Source organism: Oncorhynchus masou, chromosome 28 (assembly GCF_036934945.1).
Source record: "Oncorhynchus masou masou isolate Uvic2021 chromosome 28, UVic_Omas_1.1, whole genome shotgun sequence".
NCBI classification, from domain to species: Eukaryota; Metazoa; Chordata; class Actinopteri; order Salmoniformes; family Salmonidae; genus Oncorhynchus; species Oncorhynchus masou.
The window spans coordinates 67,364,749-67,386,993 of NC_088239.1; positions in this window are offsets into that span (position 1 = coordinate 67,364,749).

Genomic DNA, 22,245 nt, shown 5'->3' on the forward strand with positions numbered 1-22,245 from the left:
AGCTCCCATGACACCCAGAAGTACCCCCACTTTCATTTCAGCTTCTACATCGTTAGCAAAGCAATACTGCTCAAATCTCTCGATATATGTAGCCCAATCCTCTATGGTGTTATCGAAATTGTCCATTTGCAGCAGCAGGTCCATTTTGGGGTAGAGCTATCAACGTGATATCCTCAATATCAAGCAAATAAAGTCGATGTTTCACCCAAATCTCGGTGCCCATTGCATGGTAGGAATTATACTTCATGCAGAGATAACATTTACATTACTTCTTCTTGGTAGTTTCCGGCAGCAATACGCTGTGTTGCGTATTGCTGCCTTTCACAGGTCGGAGTGCGAATTTCACAATTTGTCACAACTTCATCTTGTACGGTCTTTGGGCGCTTTCGACATTGAGCATTAAATGCGAGTCAATAATCACCTTGGATCATAAATAACGATTCTAAATAACACATGTTATTTGTAGGTCAGTCAGTCATTCACAATAAAAGGTTAAATAGTATTTTATTTAAAAAAAAGGATAATACCGGTTTTGATGCCCTCGAACATAGCCTTTGAATTCGTTATTCAAACTCAAGCGCAGTGCATTGTTGCGCAGGCGCGGTACTTGAATACTTATTACTGCTCTCGCAGCAACATACATTAGTACCTAGGATAAATGCTATATAATGGTATCACATTATTTCATACATAACACATTGTCTATGGAGATGCCTTTTATTCTGTATCCATTGGACGCTTTTGATTTAGGAGGATTTAGCGCTCAGTTAAGTAAAGGAGAGTAGGAGAGTCCTAGCCCAAAAATCCACTAAAGGAGCCTAACGTTACTCCTTACACTCCAAGGGCCTACATGTTCTGTTCAAAGGTGAATTGGCGTTGGAAGCCAAAACAGCCAAATACTCCATCTAAATGTGAACAGATTCTCAATTGCTGTATGGTTCTGGAAACATAAATCCCTCTACTTTCATTTCACATCAAAATTATTCCATAAATGCAAAATACAGACTTTACTGTACACTGGTTTAATTGATTTTCTCACAGTTGTAGCAGACAGTATTTTTCAGTGACAACATTTTTGTCTTTCGTTTACACACAGGTGTTAGGAGACACATATAGCTAATTAGCACAAGTAGTCAACACTGTCTTCCATTTGTTTTCTGTAAACACGCCCTGTAACATAGAGAAATGGCCGTGTGGGAACACTAACCCTATAAAGTTGTGTATCAATTTACCCCTTTTGTTTTTAGAAAATTATTTCTTACTGATATAAGGTCCTTTCACTTCCAAACCCGTACCGCAAGTGATGGGGCTCTTAACTCCCTCATACAGAAAACTCCCACCTAATGTTCCCTCAAAAACTTTTGGGCACTGAGCAAATTTCAGGTCTGCTGTCAAGCAAAGATCCACTGAGTTTGAAGGTAGGCCTTGAAATCCATCCACAGGTACGTATCCAATTGACTCAAATGATGTCAATTAGCCTATCAGAATTTTCTAAAGCCATAACATAATATTCTGGAATTTTACCAAGCTACAGTGAATTATAAGTGAAATAATCTGTCTGTAAACAATTGTTGTGTCATGCACAAAGTAGACGTCGTAACAGACTTGCCAAAACTATATTAGTTTGTTAACAAGAAATTTGTGAAGTGGTTGAAAAACGAGTTTTAATGACTCCAACCTAAGTGTATGTAAACTTTTGACTTCAACTGTATATATCTGTTACGTTTATGGGGGATCAATTAAGGAATAAATCCTCTTCTGCAAACCACTGGAAACTAGGACAACATGAGAGGATATTTTTAAAGTACTGGGCAGCTTTGTGACATCAAATGGACTTTGGTGGTCAAGATGTTTTGGTATCTATAAAAGCCATGACAGCAGTTGCTCCCGACGTCACTTGGGTACACTGCAGCATCCACCGAGAGGCTCTTGCTGCCAAGGGAATGCCTGACAGCTTGAAAGATGTTTTGGACACTACAGTGAAAATGGTTAACTTTGTTAAAGCAAGGTCCCTGAATTTGTGTATTTTCTGCATTATGCAATGATATGGGCCATGTAACGCTTTTATAACATAGAAAAGTGCGCTGGTTATCAAAGGGCAAATTATTGCCCTGTTTTTTTGATTGAGAGACGAGATTAAAGTTTTTACTGACCATAATTTTCACTTGTCTGACCGCTTGCAAGACCGCTCACACGACTGGCCTATCTGAGTGATGTTTTTTCTCGCTGAATTATCTGAATCTAGGATTACAGGGACTCTCCGCAACTATATACAATGTGCGGGACAAAATTGAGGCTATGATTATGAAGTTGGAGCTCTTTTCTGTCTGCATTAACAAGGACAGCACACAGATCTTTCCATCATTGTATGATTTTTTTGTGTGCAAATGAACTCAAGCATAAGGACAATGTCAAATATGATATAGCAAAGCACCTGAGTGAGTTGAGTCTGCAATTACTTTCCCGAAACAGACGACAGAAACAACTGGATTCGTTTTCCCTTTCATGCCCTGCTTCCAGTCTACTTACCGATATCTGAACAAGAGAGCCTCATCGACATTGCAACAAGCGGTTCTGTGAAAATGGAATTTCAATCAGAAGTCACTGCCAGATTTCGGGATAGGGTTGCGTTCAGAGTTTCTTGCCTTGGCAAATTGCTCTGTTATGACACTGATGCCCTTTGTAACCACCTATCTATGTGAGAGTGGATTCTCGGCCCTCACTAACATTAAAACTAATTACAGGCACAGACTGTGTGTGGAAAATTATTTAAGACTGAGACTTTCTCCAATACAACCCAACATTGCAGAGTTATGTGCATCCTTTCAAGCACAGCCTTTTCATTAACCTGTGGTGAGTTTTTCACAATTTTTGATGAACAAATAAGGTTGTATATGTAAGATGGATAAATAAAGAACAAAATGGTTTATTATTAGTTGGTACTATAAGAGCTCTTTGTCACTTCCCATGAGCCGGGTTGTGACAAACTCTCACTCATTCTTAAGCGACTCCCAAACCCGCATGCGGGAGCGTAATCATCGCCTGAAACTAATTAGCATAACGCAGTGGACATAAATATCCCTAGAAAATATTCCTATTCATGAAAATCACAAATGAAATATATTGAGACACAGCTTAGCCTTTTTTTAATCACCCTGTCATCTCAGATTTTCAAAATATGCTTTACAGCCAACACTAGACAAGCATTTGTGTAAGTTTATCATAGCCTAGCATAGCATTATGCCTTGCTAGCAGCAGGCAACCTTGTCACGGAAATCAGAAAAGCAATGAAATTAAATTGTTTAGCTTTGATGAACTTCGGATGTTTTCACTCACGAGACTCCCAGGTAGATAGCCAAAGTTACTTTTTTCCCCCAAAATATTATGTTTGTTCTTCACCTTTGGCTGAGAAATCACCCGGAAATTGCGGTCACTACAACTGCCAAAAAATATTCAAAATTAGCTCCATAATATCGACAGAAACATGGCAAACATTGTTTAGAATCCATCCAAGGTGTTTTTCTAATATCTATTTGATAATATATCCATCGGGACAATTCCTTTTCCTCAAGGACCTATTGAAGTAATGGCTACCTCTGTACTTTACTCGAGAATCTCTCTCTGAGCCACCATGTGACAACTTACGCAATGTGTCCGCATACGGCTATTCTTCAACAGAAATGCGTAAAACTACGTCACAATGAAGCAGACACCTTGGGGAATACGCAGAAAGTGTAAGCTTGTTGATGGTACATTCACAGCCAAATAGGGAGTCATTGGAACGCAGCGCTTTCAAAACCTGGGGTACTTCCGGATTGGATTTTTCTCAGGCTTTCGCTTGCAACATCAGTTCTGTTATACTCACAGACAATATCTTTACAGTTTTGGAAACGTTAGTGTTTTCTATCGAAAGCTGTCAATTATATGCATATTCTAGCATCTTGTCCTGACAAAATATCCCGTTTGAAACGGGAACGTTTTTTTCCCCAAAAATGAAAATACTGCCCCTAGAGTTCCAATAAATGTATTGTATGTGTGTGTGTGTGTGGCAGGCTTACAATGATGGCAAAAAACATTTGATAGTGCGCTGACCCTGGTGCACATAGCTGGAGGTTTAATGTTTGAAGGGGTACAGGACTATAAAAAGTTTGGGAACCACTGAATTAGAAAAACCAAGAGCTTACCTTGATGTGGAAGAGTTCCAGTGTTGGAAGCCATAGCCAGCTAGCTAACATAGCAGCCCTCTGTTTGAGCCGTGTGTTTAAGTAGGCTAAACTAGCTAGCTGCATTTGCTAGCTGTGAAAGTGAAACAAAAATACACTAAATATAGCTAGCCCCCGCCTGAGTCCTTCATTTTGGAAGAAATTAATTTAACTGTTCAACTTTTGTATTTCTCGCTCTTTGAGTCAACTACTCATTGTATGCACTGCAGTGCTAGCTAGCTGTAGCTTATGTTCTCAGCACTAGATTCATTCTCTGATCCTTTAATTTGGTGGACAACACGTCAGTTCATGCTGCAAGAGCTCTGATAGGTTAGAGGACGTCCTCCGGAAGTTGTCATAATCACTGAGTAAGTAATTGGAAGGGAAATATGAGCCTCCAAGATTTTATATTGAAGTCAATGTATCCAGAGGAGGACTGAAACTAGTTGTTCTCTGGCTACACCATGGTGCTACCTTACAGAGTGCAGTTGAGGCTACTGTAGACCTTCATTGCAAAACAGTGTGTTTTAATCTTTTTTTTTGGTGACAGGAATATATTTAGTATAGTTTTATCTCAAAAGGATCACTTAATAAAAAAAAATGTTTCACTATTAACCTTTTTATGAAGGGAGCCTCCACTGACCCCTACGTTCTACCACAGCGACCATCTTATTTTGGGGAAACCTACTTGATTCGGAGTTCGGACATATAACGTTTGTATGTGAAAATTATGCATACTTAAAACTTTTCCGAACATACTTCACTCGTGCATAAGCAAATGTAGAAGCTGACGCTGCTGTTTCTGGCACATGCTCAGATCAAATAAACAGCAACAGTTAATGTAGTCTGTCGGCTGACGTAGACTCAAGCCAATCGCAGAATGTGACGACAGAACTGAATTAATGTTATTGGTTCAGAGTGTGTTTTAATATTTAAACCTGCATGTCGTGATCGCGTTTGGTGTGGGGGGCAAAATAAATGTGTGCATGATGGCGCACGCGCGCAGCCGGTTTGGGTTTCGTGTCAGGATCAAACGAAACTCTTCACACTGCTCAAGCGTCTGGCGCCGGAAGATGAGGATGATTCCCGAGCTGTTCAATGCCCTCGTGCTGATGGCCGGGTTGGGCGAGACGGGCAATCAAACAACGTCGTAGCCCTATGCAACCACTTCAGGTATCGTATTTAAATACACGTGCACAAACACACACAGTGTTAGGTCTGGATTCTTTGAAGTGTTGAGTGACAAAGTGCTGACAAAAGTTCGACACAGATAATATTGGGTTGATAGATTGAGGGATGGATTGTTTCTCTGCCCCCTGCTCCAGTCACCTCCACCTCAGACCTGTTGTTTACAGTGTCGTATGGCGGAAGGACTCACCATGTACAAATGCGATCTCTCCCCCCACTCCTACCCATCTTCCTCTTCCACCACCAATAGTTGAAGTCGGAAGTTTACATACACTTACGTTGGAGTCATTAAAACTAGTTTTTCAATCACTCAACAAATTTCTTGTTAACAAACTATAGTTTTGGCACTTCCTTCAGGACATCTACTTGGTGGATGACAAGTAATTTTTTCCAACAATTGTTTACAGATTATTTCACCTATAATTCACTATCACAATTCCAGTGGGTCAGAAGCCTCCTATCCCTACACCAGCTCCTATCTCTACACCAGCTCCTCTCCCTATACCTCCTATCCCTACAACAGCTCCTCTCCCTATACCTCCTACACCAGCTCCTATCCCTACACCAGCTCCTCTCCCTATACCTCCTATCCCTACACCAGCTCCTCTCCCTATACCTCCTATACCTACACCAGCCCTCTCCCTATACATCCTATCCCAACACCAGCTCCTCTCCCTATATATCCTCTCTACACCAGCTCCTCTCCCTATACACCCCATCTCTACACCAGCTCCTCTCCCTATACATCCTATCCCTACACCAGCTCCTCTCCCTATGTATCCTATCCCTACACCAGCTCCTCTCCCTATACATCCTATCTCTACACCAGCTCCTCTCCCTATCCCTACACCAGCGCCTCTCCCTATTCCTACACCAGCGCCTCTCCCTATCCCTACACCAGCTCCTCTCCCTATCCCTACACCAGCTCCTCTCCCTACCCCAGCTCCTCTCCCGACCCCAGCTCCTCTCCCTACCCCAGCTCCTCTCCCTACCCCAGCTCCTCTCCCTACCCCAGCTCCTCTCCCTACCCCAGCCCTGTACCCCACCCCAGCTCCTCTCCCTACAGCTCCTATCCCTACCCCAGCTCCTCTCCCTATACCACCTATATCCCCAGCTCCTCTCCCTGTATCCTATCCATACACCAGCTCCTCTCCCTACACCAGCTCCTCTCCCTACACCAGCCACTCTCCCTGTACCTCCTATCCCTACACCAGCTCCTCTCCCTGTACCTCCTATCCATACACCAGCTCCTCTCCCTGTACCACCTATCCCTACACCAGCTCCTCTCCCTGTAGCACCTATCCCTACACCAGCTCCTCTCCCTATACCTCCTATCCCTACACCAGCTCCTCTCCCTATACATCCTATCTCTACACCAGCTCCACTCCCTATACATCCTAGGGTTAGGGTTACACCAGCTCCTCTCCCTATACATCCTAGGGTTAGGGTTACACCAGCTCCTCTCCCTATATATCCTATCCCGACACCAGCTCTTCTCCCTATACATCCTATCCCTACACCAGCTCCTCTCCCTATACCTCCTATCCCTACACCAGCTCATCTCCCTATACATCCTAGGGTTAGTGTTACACCAGCGCCTCTCGCTATACACCCTATCTTTACACCAGCTCCTCTCCCTATACATCCTAGGGTTAGGGTTACACCAGCTCCTCTCCCTATATATCCTATCCCAACACCAGCTCCTCTCCCTATACATCCCCGCTCTACACCAGCTCCTCTCCCTGTACCTCCTATCCGTACACCAGCTCCTCACCCTATACCACCTATCCCTACACCAGCTCCTCTCCCTATACCTCCTATCCCTACACCAGCACCTCTCCCTATAGCTCCTCTCCCTATACCTCCTATCCCTACACCAGCTCCTCTCCCTATACCTCCATCCCTACACCAGCTCCTCTACATCCTAGGGTTAGTGTTACACCACCAACACCCTAACCTCCTATACATCCTAGGGTTAGGGTTACACCAGAGCTCCTCTCCCTATCCCTACACCAGCCTCTCCCTATCCCAGCCCCTCCCTGTCCCTATGCCAGCCCCTATCTCCCTACACCAGCTCCTCTCCCTACCCTATACACCAGCATCTCTCCCTCCTCTCCCCAGCTCTCCCTATACCTCCTATACACCAGCTCCTCTCCCTATACCTCCTAACCCTACACCAGCTCCTCTCCCTATAATACCAAGCTCCTCTCCCTATACCTCCTATCCCTACACCAGCTCCTCTCCCTATACCCTCCTCTCCCTATACCTCTCCCTATCCCTCCTATCCCTACACCAGCTCCTCTCCCTATACCTCCTATCCCTATCCCACCAGCTCCTCTCCCTATCTCCTATCCCTACACCATCCCTGTACCTCCTATCCCTACACCAGCTCCTCCCTATACACACCAGCTCCTCTCCCTATGCCAGCTCCTCTCCCTATACCTCCTATACCTACACCAGCTCCTCTCCCTATACCAGCTCCTCTATCCCTAAACCTCATATCCCTACACCAGCCTCCCTATCCCTATACCTATCCCACACCAGCCTATCCCTACACCAGCCCCTCTCCTATAATCCTCCCTACACCTCCTACACCAGCCCTCTCCTACACCAGCTCCTCTCCCTGCCAGCTCCCCTCCCTACACCAGCACCTCTCCCTATGCCATCCCTATACCTCCTATCCCTACACCATCACCTCTCCCTATACCTCCTATCCCTACACCAGCTCCTCTCCCTATACATCTTATCCCTACACCAGCGCCTCTCCCTATACCACCTATCCCTACACCATCACCTCTCCCCTCCTATCCCTACACCACCATGCCAGCTCCTCTCCCTATACCTATCCCTACACCAGCTCCTCTCCCTATCCCTACACCAGCGCCTCTCCCTACACCAGCCCCTCTCCCTACACCAGCTCCTCTCCCTATGCCAGCCCCTCTCCCTACACCAGCTCCTCTCCCTATGCCAGCTCCTCTCCCTATACCTCCTATCCCTACACCAGCTCCTCTCCCTATACCTCCTATCCCTACACCAGCTCCTCTCCCTATACATCTTATACACCATCATCCTATACCTCCTATCCCTACACCAGCTCCTCTCCCTATGCCTGCTCCTCTCCCTATACCTCCTCTCCCTATACCTCATATCCCTACACCAGTGCCTCTCCCTATACCACCTATCCCTACACCAGCTCCTCTCTCTATACCTCCTATCCCTACACCAGCTCCTCTCCCTATACATCCCTCCCTACACCAGCTCCTCTCCCTAGCTCCTCTCCCTACACCAGCTCCTCTCCCTATGCCAGCTCCTCTCCCTATCTCCTATCCCTACACCAGCTCCTCTCCCTATCTCCTATCCCACACCAGCTCCTTTCCCTATACCTCCTAACCCTACACCAGCTCCTCTCCCTACACCAGCTCCCTATCCCTATCCCTACACCAGCTCCCTATACCTCCTATCCCTACACCAGCTCCTCTCCCTATACCTCCTATCCCTACAGCTCCTCTCCCTATACCTCCTATGCCTACACCAGCTCCTCTCCCTATACCTCCTATCCCTACTATACCTCCTATCCCCCAACTCCTCTCCCTATACATCTTATCCCTACACCAGCTATCCTCTCTCCCTATACCTCCTATCCCTACACCAACTCCTCTCACTATATCCCTACACCAGCTCCTCTCCCTATGCCTCCCCACCAGCTCCTCTCCCTATCCCTACACCAGCTCCTCTCCCTATACCTCCTATCCCTACTAGCTCCTCTCCCTATCCCCACCAGCTTCTCTCCCTATACCCCCTATCCCTCACCAGCTCCTCTCCCTATACCACCTATCCCTACAACAGCTACTCTGCCTACACCAGCTCCTCTCCCTACACCTCCTATCCCTACACCAGCTCCTCTCCCTATACCTCCTATCCCTACAACAGCTACTCTGCCTACACCAGCTCCTCTCCCTGTACCTCATATCCATACACCAGCTCCTCTCCCTGTACCACCTATCCCAACACCAGCTCCTCTCCCTATACCTCCTATCCCTACACCAGCTCCTCTCCCTATCCCTACACCAGCTCCTCTCCCTGTACCTCCTATCCCTACACCAGCTCCTCTCCCTATCCCTACACCAGCTCCTCTCCCTGTACCCCCTATCCATACACCAGCTCTTCTCCCTGTACCACCTATCCCTAAACCAGCTCCTCTCCCTATACCACCTATCCCAACACCAGCATCTCTCCCTATACCTCCTATCCCTACACCAGCTCCTGTCCCGACACCAGCTCCTCTCCCTAAACCTCCTATCCCTACACCAGCTCCTCTCCCTATACCTCCTATCCCTACACCAGCTCCTATCCCGACACCAGCTCCTCTCCCTAAACCTCCTATCCCTACACCAGCTCCTCTCCCTATACCTCCTATCCCTACACCAGCTCCTCTCCCTATACCTCCTATCCCTACACCAGCTCCTCTCCCTATACCTCCTATCCCTACACCAACTCCTCTCGCTATACATCCTATCCCTACACCAGCTCCTCTCCCTATACCTCCTATCCCTACACCAGCTCCTCTCCCTATCCCTACACCAGCTCCTCTCCCTATACCTCCTATCCCTACACCAGCTCCTCTCCCTATCCCTACACCAGCTTCTCTCCCTATACCCCCTATCCCTACACCAGCTCCTCTCCCTATACCACCTATCCCTACAACAGCTACTCTGCCTACACCAGCTCCTCTCCCTACACCTCATATCCCTACACCAGCTCCTCTCCCTACACCTCCTATCCCTACACCAGCTCCTCTCCCTATCCCTACACCAGCTCCTCTCCCTGTACCTCATATCCATACACCAGCTCCTCTCCCTACCACCTATCCCAACACCAGCTCCCTCTCCCTATACCTCCTATCCCTACACCAGCCCCTCTCCCTATCCCTACACCAGCTCCTCTCCCTGTACCTCCTATCCCTACACCAGCTCCTCTCCCTACACCATCTCCTCTCCCTGTACCTCCTACACCATACACCAGCTCCTCTCCCTAAACCTCCTATCCCTACACCAACTCCTCTCTATACATCCTATCCCTATACCAGCTCCTCTCCCTATACCTCCTATCCCTACACCAGCTCCTCTCCCTATCCCTACACCAGCTCCTCTCCCTATACCTCCTATCCCTATACCAGCTCCTCTCCCTATCCCTACACCACCTCCCTATCCCTATCCCTACACCAGCTCCTCTCCCTATACCTCCTATCCCTACACCAGCTCCTCTCCCTATCCCTACACCAGCTCCTCTCCCTGTACCTCCTATCCCTACACCAGCTCCTCTCCCTATGCCAGCCCCTCTCCCTACACCAGCTCCTCTCCCTATGCCAGCTCCTCTCCCTATACCTCCTATCCCTACACCAGCTCCTCTCCCTATACCTCCTATCCCTATCCCTATACACATCCCAGCTCCTCCCTCCCTATACACCAGCTCCTCTCCCTATGCCAGCCGTCTCCCTATACCTCCTATCCCTACACCAGCTCCTCTCCCTATACCAGCGCTCTCCCTATACCACCTATCCTACACCATCCCTATACCTCCTATCCCTACACCAGCTCCTCTCCCTATACATACACCAGCTCCTCTCCTACACCAGCTCCTCTCCCTACACCAGCACCTCTCCACACCAGCTCCTCTCCCTACACCAGCTCCCTCCCTATACCCCCTCTCCCTACACCAGCTCCTCTCCCTATGCCAGCTCCCTCCCATACCTCCTATCCCTACACCAGCTCCTCTCCCTATACCTCCTATCCCTATACTATACCTCCTAACCCTACACCAGCTCCTCTCCCTACACCACCTCCTATCTCCTAACCCTACACCAGCTCCCTCTCCCTATGCCTAGCTCCTCTCCCTATACCTCCTATCCCTACACCAGCTCCTCTCACTATACCTCCTATCCCTACACCACTTCCTCTCCCTATACATCTTATACACCAGCACCTCTCCCTATACCTCCTATCCCTACACCAGCTCCTCTCCCCCTCCTATCCCTACACCAACCAGCTCCTCTCCCTATACCTCCTATCCCTACACCAGCTCCTCCTATCCCTACACCAGCTCCTCTCCCTATACCTCCTATCCCTACACCAGCTCCTCTCCCTATCCCTACACCCTCTCCCTATACCCCTATCCTACACCAGCTCCTCTCCCTATACCACCTATCCCTACAACAGCTACTCTGCCTACACCAGCTCCTCTCCCTACACCTCCTATCCCTACACCAGCTCCTCTCCCTACACCTCCCATCCCTACACCAGCTCCTCTCCCTATCCCTACACCAGCTCCTCTCCCTGTACCTCATATCCCTACACCAGCTCCTCTCCCTATCCCAACACCAGCTCCTCTCCCTATACCTCCTATCCCTACACCAGCTCCTCTCCCTATCCCTACACCAGCTCCTCTCCCTGTACCTCCTATCCCTACACCAGCTCCTCTCCCTATGCCAGCCCCTCTCCCTGTACCTCCTATCCCTACACCAGCTCCTCTCCCTATCCCTACACCAGCTCCTCTCCATGTACCTCCTATCCATACACCAGCTCTTCTCCCTGTCCTATCCCTAAACCAGCTCCTCTCCCTATACCACCTATCCCAACACCAGCTCCTCTCCCTATACCTCCTATACACCAGCTCCTGTCCCGACACCAGCTCCTCTCCCTAAACCTCCTATCCCTACACCAGCTCCTCTCCCTATACCTCCTACACCAGCTCCTATCCCAACACCAGCTCCTCTCCCTAAACCTCCTATCCCTACACCAGCTCCTCTCCCTCCCTACACCAGCTCCTCTCCCTATACCTCCTATCCCTACACCAGCTCCTCTCCTATACCTCCTATCCCTACACCACTTCCTCTCCCTATACATCTTATCCCTACACCAGCACCTCTCCCTATCCTCCTATCCCTACACCAGCTCCTCTCCCTATACCTCCTATCCCTACACCAACTCCTCTCGATATACATCCTATCCCTACACCAGCTCCTCTCCCTATACCTCCTATCTACACCAGCTCCTCTCCCTATCCCTACACCAGCTCCTCTCCCTATACCTCCTATCCCTACACCAGCTCCTCTCCCTATACCTCCTATCCCTACACCAGCTCCTATCCCAACACCAGCTCCCTCTCCCTAAACCTCCTATCCCTACACCAGCTCCTCTCCCTATACCTCCTATCCCTACACCATCCCTATACCTCCTATCCCTACACCACTTCCTCTCCCTACATCTTATCCCTACACCAGCTTCTCTCCCTATACCCCCTATCCCTCTCCTACACCAGCTACACCAGCTCCTCTCCCTCCCTATCCCTACACCAGCTCCCTCTACACCTCCTATCCCTACACCAGCTCCTCTCCCTATCCCTACACCAGCTCCTCTCCCTGTACCTCATATCCATACACCAGCTCCTCTCCCTGTACCACCTATCCCAACACCAGCTCCTCTCCCTATACCTCCTATCCCTACACCAGCTCCTCTCCCTATCCCTACACCAGCTCCTCTCCCTGTACCCCCTATCCCTACACCAGCTCCTCTCCCTGTACCTCCTATCCCTACACCAGCTCCTCTCCCTATCCCTACACCAGCTCCTCTCCCTGTACCCCCTATCCATACACCAGCTCTTCTCCCTGTACCACCTATCCCTAAACCAGCTCCTCTCCCTATACCACCTATCCCAACACCAGCTCCTCTCCCTATACCTCCTATCCCTCCCGACACCAGCTCCTCTCCCTAAACCTCCTATCCCTACACCAGCTCCTCTCCCTATACCTCCTATCCCTACACCAGCTCCTCTCCCTATACCTCCTATCCCTACACCAGCTCCTATCCCTACACCAGCTCCTCTCCCTATACCTCCTATCCCTACACCAGCTCCTCTCCCTATACCTCCTATCCCTACACCAGCTCCTCTCCCTATACCTCCTATCCCTACACCAGCTCCTCTCCCTATACCTCCTATCCCTAACACCAGCTCCTCTCCCTAAACCTCCTATCCCTACACAAGCTCCTCTCCCTATAAGCCTCTCCCTACACCAGCCCCTCTCCCTATACCACCTATCCCAACACCAGCTCCTCTCCCTATACCTCCTATCCCTACACCAGACACCAGCTCCTCTCCCTAAACCTCCTATCCCTACACCAGCTCCTCTCCCTATACCTCCTATCCCTACACCAGCTCCTCTCCCTATACCCCTAACCCTACACCAACTATACATCCTATCCCTACACCAGCTCCTCTCCCTATACCTCCTATCCCTATCCCTATCCCACCAGCTCCTCTCCCTATACCTCCTATCCCTACACCAGCTCCTCTCCCTCTCCCTATACCCCCTATCCCTACACCAGCTCCTCTCCCTATACCACCTATCCCTACACCAGCTACTCTGCCTACACCCTCCTCCCTTACACACCACCAGCTCCTCTCCCTACACCTCCTATCCCTACACCAGCTCCTCTCCCTACACCTCCTATCCCTACACCAGCTCCTCCCTACACCTCCTATCCCTACACCAGCTCCTCTCCCTACACCATCTCCTCTCCCTGTACCTCCTATCCCTACACCAGCTCCTCTCCCTACACCATACCTATCCCTACACCAATCCTATACATCCTATCCCTACACCAGCTCCCTCCCTCTCCTATACACCAGCTCCCTCTCCCTATCCCTACACCAGCTCCCTCTCCCTATCCCTATACAGCTCCTCTCCCTATCCCTACACCAGCTTCTCTCCCTATACCCCCCAGCTCCCTATACCACCTATCTACCTATACCTCCTATCCCTACACCAGCTCCTCTCCCTATGCCAGCTCCTCTCCCTATACCTCCTATCCCTACACCAGCTCCTCTCCCTATACCTCCTATCCCTACACCAGCTCCTCTCCCTATACATCTTATCCCTACACCATCACCTCTCCCTATACCTCCTAACCCTACACCAGCTCTTCTCCCTATACCAGCTCCTCTCCCTATACCTCCTATCCCTACACCAGCTCCTCTCCCTATACCACCTATCCCTACACCAGCTCCTCTCCCTATACCTCATATCCCTACACCAGCGCCTCTCCCTATACCACCTATCCCTACACCAGCTCCTCTCCCTATACCTCCTATCCCTACACCAGCTCCTCTCCCTATACCTCCTATCCCTACACCAGCTCCTTTCCCTATACCTCCTAACCCTACACCAGCTCCTCTCCCTACACCAGCTCCTCTCCCTATGCCATCCCTACACACCAGCTCTCCCCTCCCTATCCCTACACCAGCTCCTCTCCCTATACCTCCTATCCCTACTCCAGCTCCTTTCCCTATATAACCCTACACCAGCTCCTCTCCCTACACCCTCTCTCCCTATACCTCCTAACCCTACACCAGCTCCTCTCCCTATACCTCCTATGCCTACACCAGCTCCTCTCCCTACACCAGCTCCTCTCACTATACCTCCTATCCCTACACCACTTCCTCTCCCTATCCTTATCCCTACACCAGCACCTCTCCCTATACCTCCTATCCCTATACCTCCTATCCCTACACCAGCTCCTCTCCCTATACCCCTATCCCTACACCAGCTCCTCTCCCTATCCCACCAGCTCCTCTCCCTATACCCCTATCCCTACACCAGCTCCTCTCCTATCCCTACACCATCCTCTCCCTATCCCTACACCAGCTCCTCTCCCTATACCACCTATCCCTACAACAGCTACTCTAGCTCCTCTCCCTACACCTCCTATCCCTACACCAGCTCCTCTCCCTACACCTCCTATCCCTACACCAGCTCCCTCCCTCCCTACACCAGCTCCTCTCCCTGTACCTCATATCCATACACCAGCTCCTCTCCCTGTACCACCTATCCCAACACCAGCTCCTCTCCCTATACCTCCTATCCCTACACCAGCCCCTCTCCCTATCCCTACACCAGCTCCTCTCCCTGTACCTCCTATCCCTACACCAGCTCCTCTCCCTACACCAGCTCTCTCCCTCCCTATCCCTACACCAGCTCCCTCCCTATCCCTACACCAGCTCCTCTCCTATCCATACACCAGCTCTTCTCCCTGTACCACCTATCCCTAAACCAGCTCCTCTCCCTATACCACCTATCCCAACACCAGCATCTCTCCCTATACCTCCTATCCCTACACCAGCTCCTGTCCCGACACCAGCTCCTCTCCCTAAACCTCCTATCCCTACACCAGCTCCTCTCCCTATACCTCCTATCCCTACACCAGCTCCTATCCCAACACCAGCTCCCTATCCCTACAACCTCCTATCCCTACACCAGCTCCTCTCCCTAAACATCCCTACAGCTCCCTATACCTCCTATCCCTACACCAGCTCCTACCTCCTCCCTATCTTATCCCTACACCAGCACCTCTCCCTATACCTCCTATCCCCTCCCTATACCTCCTATCCCTACACCAACTCCTCTCGATATACATCCTATCCCTACACCAGCTCCTCTCCCTATACCTCCTATCCCTACACCAGCTCTCTCCCTATCCCTACACCAGCTCCTCTCCCTATACCTCCTATCCCTACACCAGCTCCTCCCTATCCCTATACACCCTCCTATCCCTACACCAGCTCCTCTCCCTAAACCTCCTATCCCTACACCAGCTCCTCTCCCTAAACCTCCCTACACCATACCTCTCCCTATACCTCCTATCCCTACACCAGCTCCTCTCACTATACCTCCTATCCCTACACCACTTCCTCTCCCTATACATCTTATCCCTACACCAGCTCCTCTCCCTATACCCCTATCCCTACACCAGCTCCTCTCCCTATACCACCTATCCCTACAACAGCTACTCTGCCTACACCAGCTCCTCTCCCTACACCTCCTATCCCTACACCAGCTCCTCTCCCTACACCTCCTATCCCTACACCAGCTCCTCTCCCTATCCCTACACCAGCTCCTCTCCCTGTACCTCATATCCATATACCACCTATCCCAACACCAGCTCCTCTCCCTATACCTCCTATCCCTACACCAGCCCCTCTCCCTATCCCTACACCAGCTCCTCTCCCTGTACCTCCTATCCCCACCAGCTCCTCTCCCTACACCAGCTCCTCTCCCTGTACCTCCTATCCCTACACCAGCTCCCTATCCCTACACCAGCTCCTCTCCCTGTACCCCCTATCCATACACCAGCTCTTCTCCCTGTACCACCTATCCCTAAACCAGCTCCTCTCCCTATACCACCTATCCCAACACCAGCATCTCTCCCTATACCTCCTATCCCTACACCAGCTCCTGTCCCGACACCAGCTCCTCTCCCTAAACCTCCTATCCCTACACCAGCTCCTCTCCCTATACCTCCTATCCCTACACCAGCTCCTCTCCCTATACCTCCTATCCCTACCAGCTCCTATCCCAACACCAGCTCCTCTCCCTAAACCTCCTATCCCTACACCAGCTCCTCTCCCTAAACCTCCTATCCCTACACCAGCTCCTCTCCCTATACCTCCTATCCCTACACCACCTCTCCCTATACCTCCTATCCCTACACCAGCTCCTCTCCCTAAACCTCCTATCCCTACACCAGCTCCTCTCCCTAAACCTCCTATCCCTACACCAGCTCCTCTCCCTATACCACCTATCCCAACACCAGCTCCTCTCCCTATACCTCCTATCCCTACACCAGCTCCTATCCCGACACCAGCTCCTCTCCCTAAACCTCCTATCCCTACACCAGCTCCTCTCCCTATACCTCCTATCCCTACACCAGCTCCTCTCCCTATACCTCCTATCCCTACACCAACTCCTCTCGCTATACATCCTATCCCTACACCAGCTCCTCTCCCTATACCTCCTATCCCTACACCAGCTCCTCTCCCTATCCCTACACCAGCTCCTCTCCCTATCCCTACACCAGCTCCTCTCCCTATACACCAGCTCCTCTCCCTATACACCCTATCCCTACACCAGCTCCTCTCCCTATACCACCTATCCCTACACCAGCTACTCTGCCTACACCAGCTCCTCTCCCTACACCAGCTCCTCTCCCTACACCTCCTATCCCTACACCAGCTCCTCTCCCTACACCTCCATCCCCAGCTCCTCTCCCTACACCTCCTATCCCTACACCAGCTCCTCTCCCTAAACCTCCTACCTCCCATAAACCTCCTACACCAGCTCCTCTCCCTAAACCTCCTATCCCTACACCTCCCTATCCCTATCCCTACACCAGCTTCTCTCCCTATACCTCCTATCCCTACACCAGCTCCTCTCCCTATCCCTACACCAGCTCCTCTCCCTACACCAGCTCCCTCCCTACACCATCCCTATACACCAGCTCCTCTCCCTATACCTCCTTTCCCTACACCAGCTCCCTCCCTATCCCTACACCAGCTCCTCTCCCTCCTATCCCTACACCAGAGCCTCTCCCCATACCTTCTATCCCTACACCAGCTCCTCTCTATACCTCCTATCCCTCCACCAGCTCCTCTCCCTACACCAGCTCCTCTCCCTACACCTCCTATCCCTACACCAGCTCCTCTCCCTACACCTCCTCTCCCTACACCTCCTATCCCTACACCAGCTCCTCTCCCTATCCCTACATTAGCTCCTCTCCCTATATCCCTTACATCAACTCCTCTCCCTATACCTTCTATCACTACACCACTTCCTCTCCCTATACCACCTTTCCATACACCAGCTCCTCTCCCTATACCTCCTATCCCTACACCACCTTTCCATACACCAGCTCCTCTCCCTATACCTCCTATCCCTACACCACCTTTCCATACACCAGCTCCTCTCCCTATACCACCTATCCCTACACCAACTATCCTCTGCTCTGAATGTGTTTGCGTTACATGGCCCGAGGAGAGAAATGCTTTCTTCAGCCTCACTCAGGGTTACTACTGGAACCTATTACTGGACAGATATGATGGGATGTACCGCCACTCCATCGATCCTTCCTCCCAATCCTTCAGCACCACCCCTGGGCCAGCATGTATGAGAGGTGGGACCATCAGGGTCAGGAAGAGGGTGTTTCGCCAGGTAAGAGGAGATAGGCCTAATCCCAAATGTTTGCCAAAACCCTATCCACTGGTAGAGATCTGAGAAGATTTAATTGCTACAAGTAATAGGGTTAAACTTCCACTCAGCCTATTACCAAATCTTCTCAGGTCTCATTTGGGATTTGGACCGAGAGTGGGGGCAACAGATGAAGAGGGAGAGACCGGGGCGAGGAAGAGGGGGAGATCGGGGAGAGGATAGTGGGGGAGAATTGGTGAGCGAGAGCGTGACATAAGTGCAGCTTGAGGTAGTTGTGTAATGCAGAAGACAAATTTCAATATCTCTCAAAAAGGGCAAACCAATGCAGCATAACATTGCTAATGAGTGTATATTTACTATAGGTCTACATTTATTTATTATGATTATACAACGTATTTGTCTTTGTTTGTGTGTGTGTGTGTGCGTGAGTGTTTGTAGGAGACCAGTGAGCCACCTGTCTTTTCAGTCACAAAATTCAAGAAAGCATACAGTATTATATAGAGCCATTATTGCATGGAACTCGCCTCCATTTCATATTGTGCAAATGAACAGCAAACCTGGTTTAAAAAACAGATAAAGCAACACATCATTGCACAATGCGTCTCTCCTATTTGACCTAGATATTGTATGTCTTGATATTTATTTATTTTTTAAATGTCCTGTTCTTGTCTATTAATGTTCTGTATTATGTCATGTTTCATGTTTTGTATGGACTCCAGGAAGAGTAGCTGCTGCTTTCGCAACAGCTAATGGGGATCCTAATATAATAACCAATACCAAAGTGTATCAGTTTGAAGGCCTGGTAACTGATGTGGTGTGGGACCGAGTCCTCTCCCCAACCTCAAAACTGAACTACAGTTGAAGTCGGAAGTTTACTCCAACTTAGGTTGGAGTCATTAACTCGTTTTTCAACCACTCCACACATTTCTTGTTAACAAACTATAGTTTTGGCAAGTCGGCTAGGACATCTACTTTGACACATGACATGTCATTTGTCCAACAATTGTTTTCAGATTTTTTCACTCGCACTTCCAGTGGGTCAGAAGTTTACATACACTAAGTTGACGGTGCCTTTAAACAGCTTGGAAAATTCCAGAAAATTATGTCATGGCTTGAGAAGCTTCTGATAGGCTAATTGACATAATTTGAGTCAATTGGAGGTGTACCTGTGGATGCATTTCTATGCCTGCCTTCAAACTCAGTGCCTCTTTGCTTGACATCATGGGAAAATCAAAAGAAATCAGCCAAGACCTCAGAAAAGTCTGGTTCATGTTTGGGAGCAATTTCCAAATGCCTGAAGGTACCACGTTCATCTGTATAAACAGCAAGGGACCACGCAGGCGTCATACCGCTCAGGAAGGAGACGTGTTCTGTCTCCTAGAGATGAACATACTTTGGTGCGAAAAGTGCAAATCAATCCCAGAACAGCAGCAAAATGACCTTGTGGATGCTGGAGGAAACAGGTACAAAAGTATGTATATCCACAGTAATACTAGTCCTATATCTATTGGGAAGGACCGCCACTCCATCGATCCCTCCTCCCAGTCCTTCAGCACTACCCCTGGAACAGCACGTCCATAGCCATGAAGTGCTTTGAAAGGCTGGTCATGGCTCACATCAACACCATTATCCCAGAAACCCTAGACCCACTCCAATTTGCATGCCGCCCAAACAGATACACAGTTGATGCAATCTCTATTGCACTCCACACTGCCCTTTCCCACCTGGACAAAAGGAACACCCATGTGAGAATGCTATTCATTGACTACAGCTCAGCGTTCAACACCATAGTACCATCAAAGCTCATCACTAAGCTAAGGAACCTGGGACTAAACACCTCCCTCTGCAACTGGATCCGGGACTTCCTGACGGGCCTCCCCCAGGTGGTGAGGGTAGGTAGCAACACATCTGCCTCGCTGATCCTCAACACTGGAGCTCCCCAGGGGTGCTCAGTCCCCCCCTGTACTCCCTGTTCACCCACGACTGCATGGCCAGGCACGACTCAACAGCATGGCCAGGCACGACACAACAGTGGTTGGCCTGATCACCGACAACGACGAGACAGCCTATAGGGAGGAGGTCAGAGACCTGGCCGGGTGGTGCCAGAATAACAACCTATCTCTCTATGTAACCAAGACTAAGGAGATTATTGTGAACTACAGGAAAAGGAGCACCGAGCATGTCCCCATTCTCATCAACGGGGCTGTAGTGGATTAGGTTGAGAGCTTCAAATTCCTTGGTGTCCACATCACCAACAAACTAGAATGATCCAAACACACCAAGACAGTCGTGAAGAGGGCACGACAAAGCCTATTCCCCCTCAGGAAACTAAAAAGATTAGGCATGGGTCCATGGGTCCTGAGATCCTCAAAAGATTGCATCACTGCCTGGTACGGCAATTGCTCAGCCTCCCAACCCCTCTTCTACTCCCTGTTTATCTTATATGCATAGTCACTTTAACTATACATTCATGTACATACTACCTCAATTGGCATGACCAACCAGTGCTCCCGCACATTGGCTTACCGGGCTTTCTGCATTGTGTCCCACCACCCGCCAACCCCTCTTTTACTCTACTGCTACTCTCTGTTCATCATATGCATAGTCATTTTAACCATACCCACATGTACATACTACCTCAATAAGCCTGACTAACCGGTGTCTGTATATAGCCTTGCTACTGTTATTTTCAAATGTATTTTTACTGTTGTTTTATTTCTTTACTTACCTACACACACACACACACTTTTCTTTCGCACTATTGGTTAGCGCCTGTAAGTAAGCATTTCACTATAAGGTCTACACCTGTTGTATTCCACGCACGAGACAAATAAACTTTGATTTGATTTATATCGACAGGATCTGAAAGGCCGCTCAGCAAGGAAGAAGCCACTGCTCCAAAACCGCCATAAAAAAGCCAGACTACGGTTTGCAACTGCACATGGGGAAGAAGACCATACTTTTTGGAGAAATGTCCTCTGGCCTGATGAAAGAAAAATAGAATTGTTTGGCCATAATGACCATCATTATGTTTGGAGAAAAAGGGGGAGGCTTGCAAGCTGAAGAACACCATCTCAACCGTGAAGCGCAGGGGTGGCAGCATCATGTTGTGGGGGTGCTCTGCTGCAGGAGGGACTGGTGCACTTCACAAAATAGATGGCTTCATGAGGAAGGAAAATTGTGGATATATTGAAGCAACATCAAGACATCAGTCAGGAAGATAAAACTTGGTTGCAAATGGGTCTTACAAATGGACAATGACCCCAAGCATTCTTCCAAAGTTGTGGCAAAATGGCTTAAGGACAACAAAGTCAAGGTATTGGAGTGGCCATCACAAACCCTGACCTCAATCCCATAGAACATTTGTGGGCAGAACTGAAAAATCGTGTGTAAGCAAGGAGGCCTACAAACCTGACTCCGTTACACCAGTACTTTCAGGAGGAATGGGCCAAAATTCAGCCAACTTATTGTGGCAAGCTTGTGGAAGGCTACCCGAAACGTTTGACCCAATTTAAACAATTTAAAGGCAATGCTACCAAATACTAATTGAGTGTATGTAAACTTCTGACCCACTGGGAATCTGATGAAAGAAATCAAAGTTGAAATAAATCACTCTACTATTATTCTGACATTTCACATTCTTAAAATAAGGTGGTGATCCTAACTGACCTAAGGCATGGAATTTTTACTGGGATTAAATGTCAGGAATTGTGAAACTGAGTTTAAATGTATTTGGTTATGGTGTACGTAAACGTCCGACTTCAACTGTACATGTCTGGGTTGCAATACCCTGGCCCAGGCTACTACATCAATACCCCT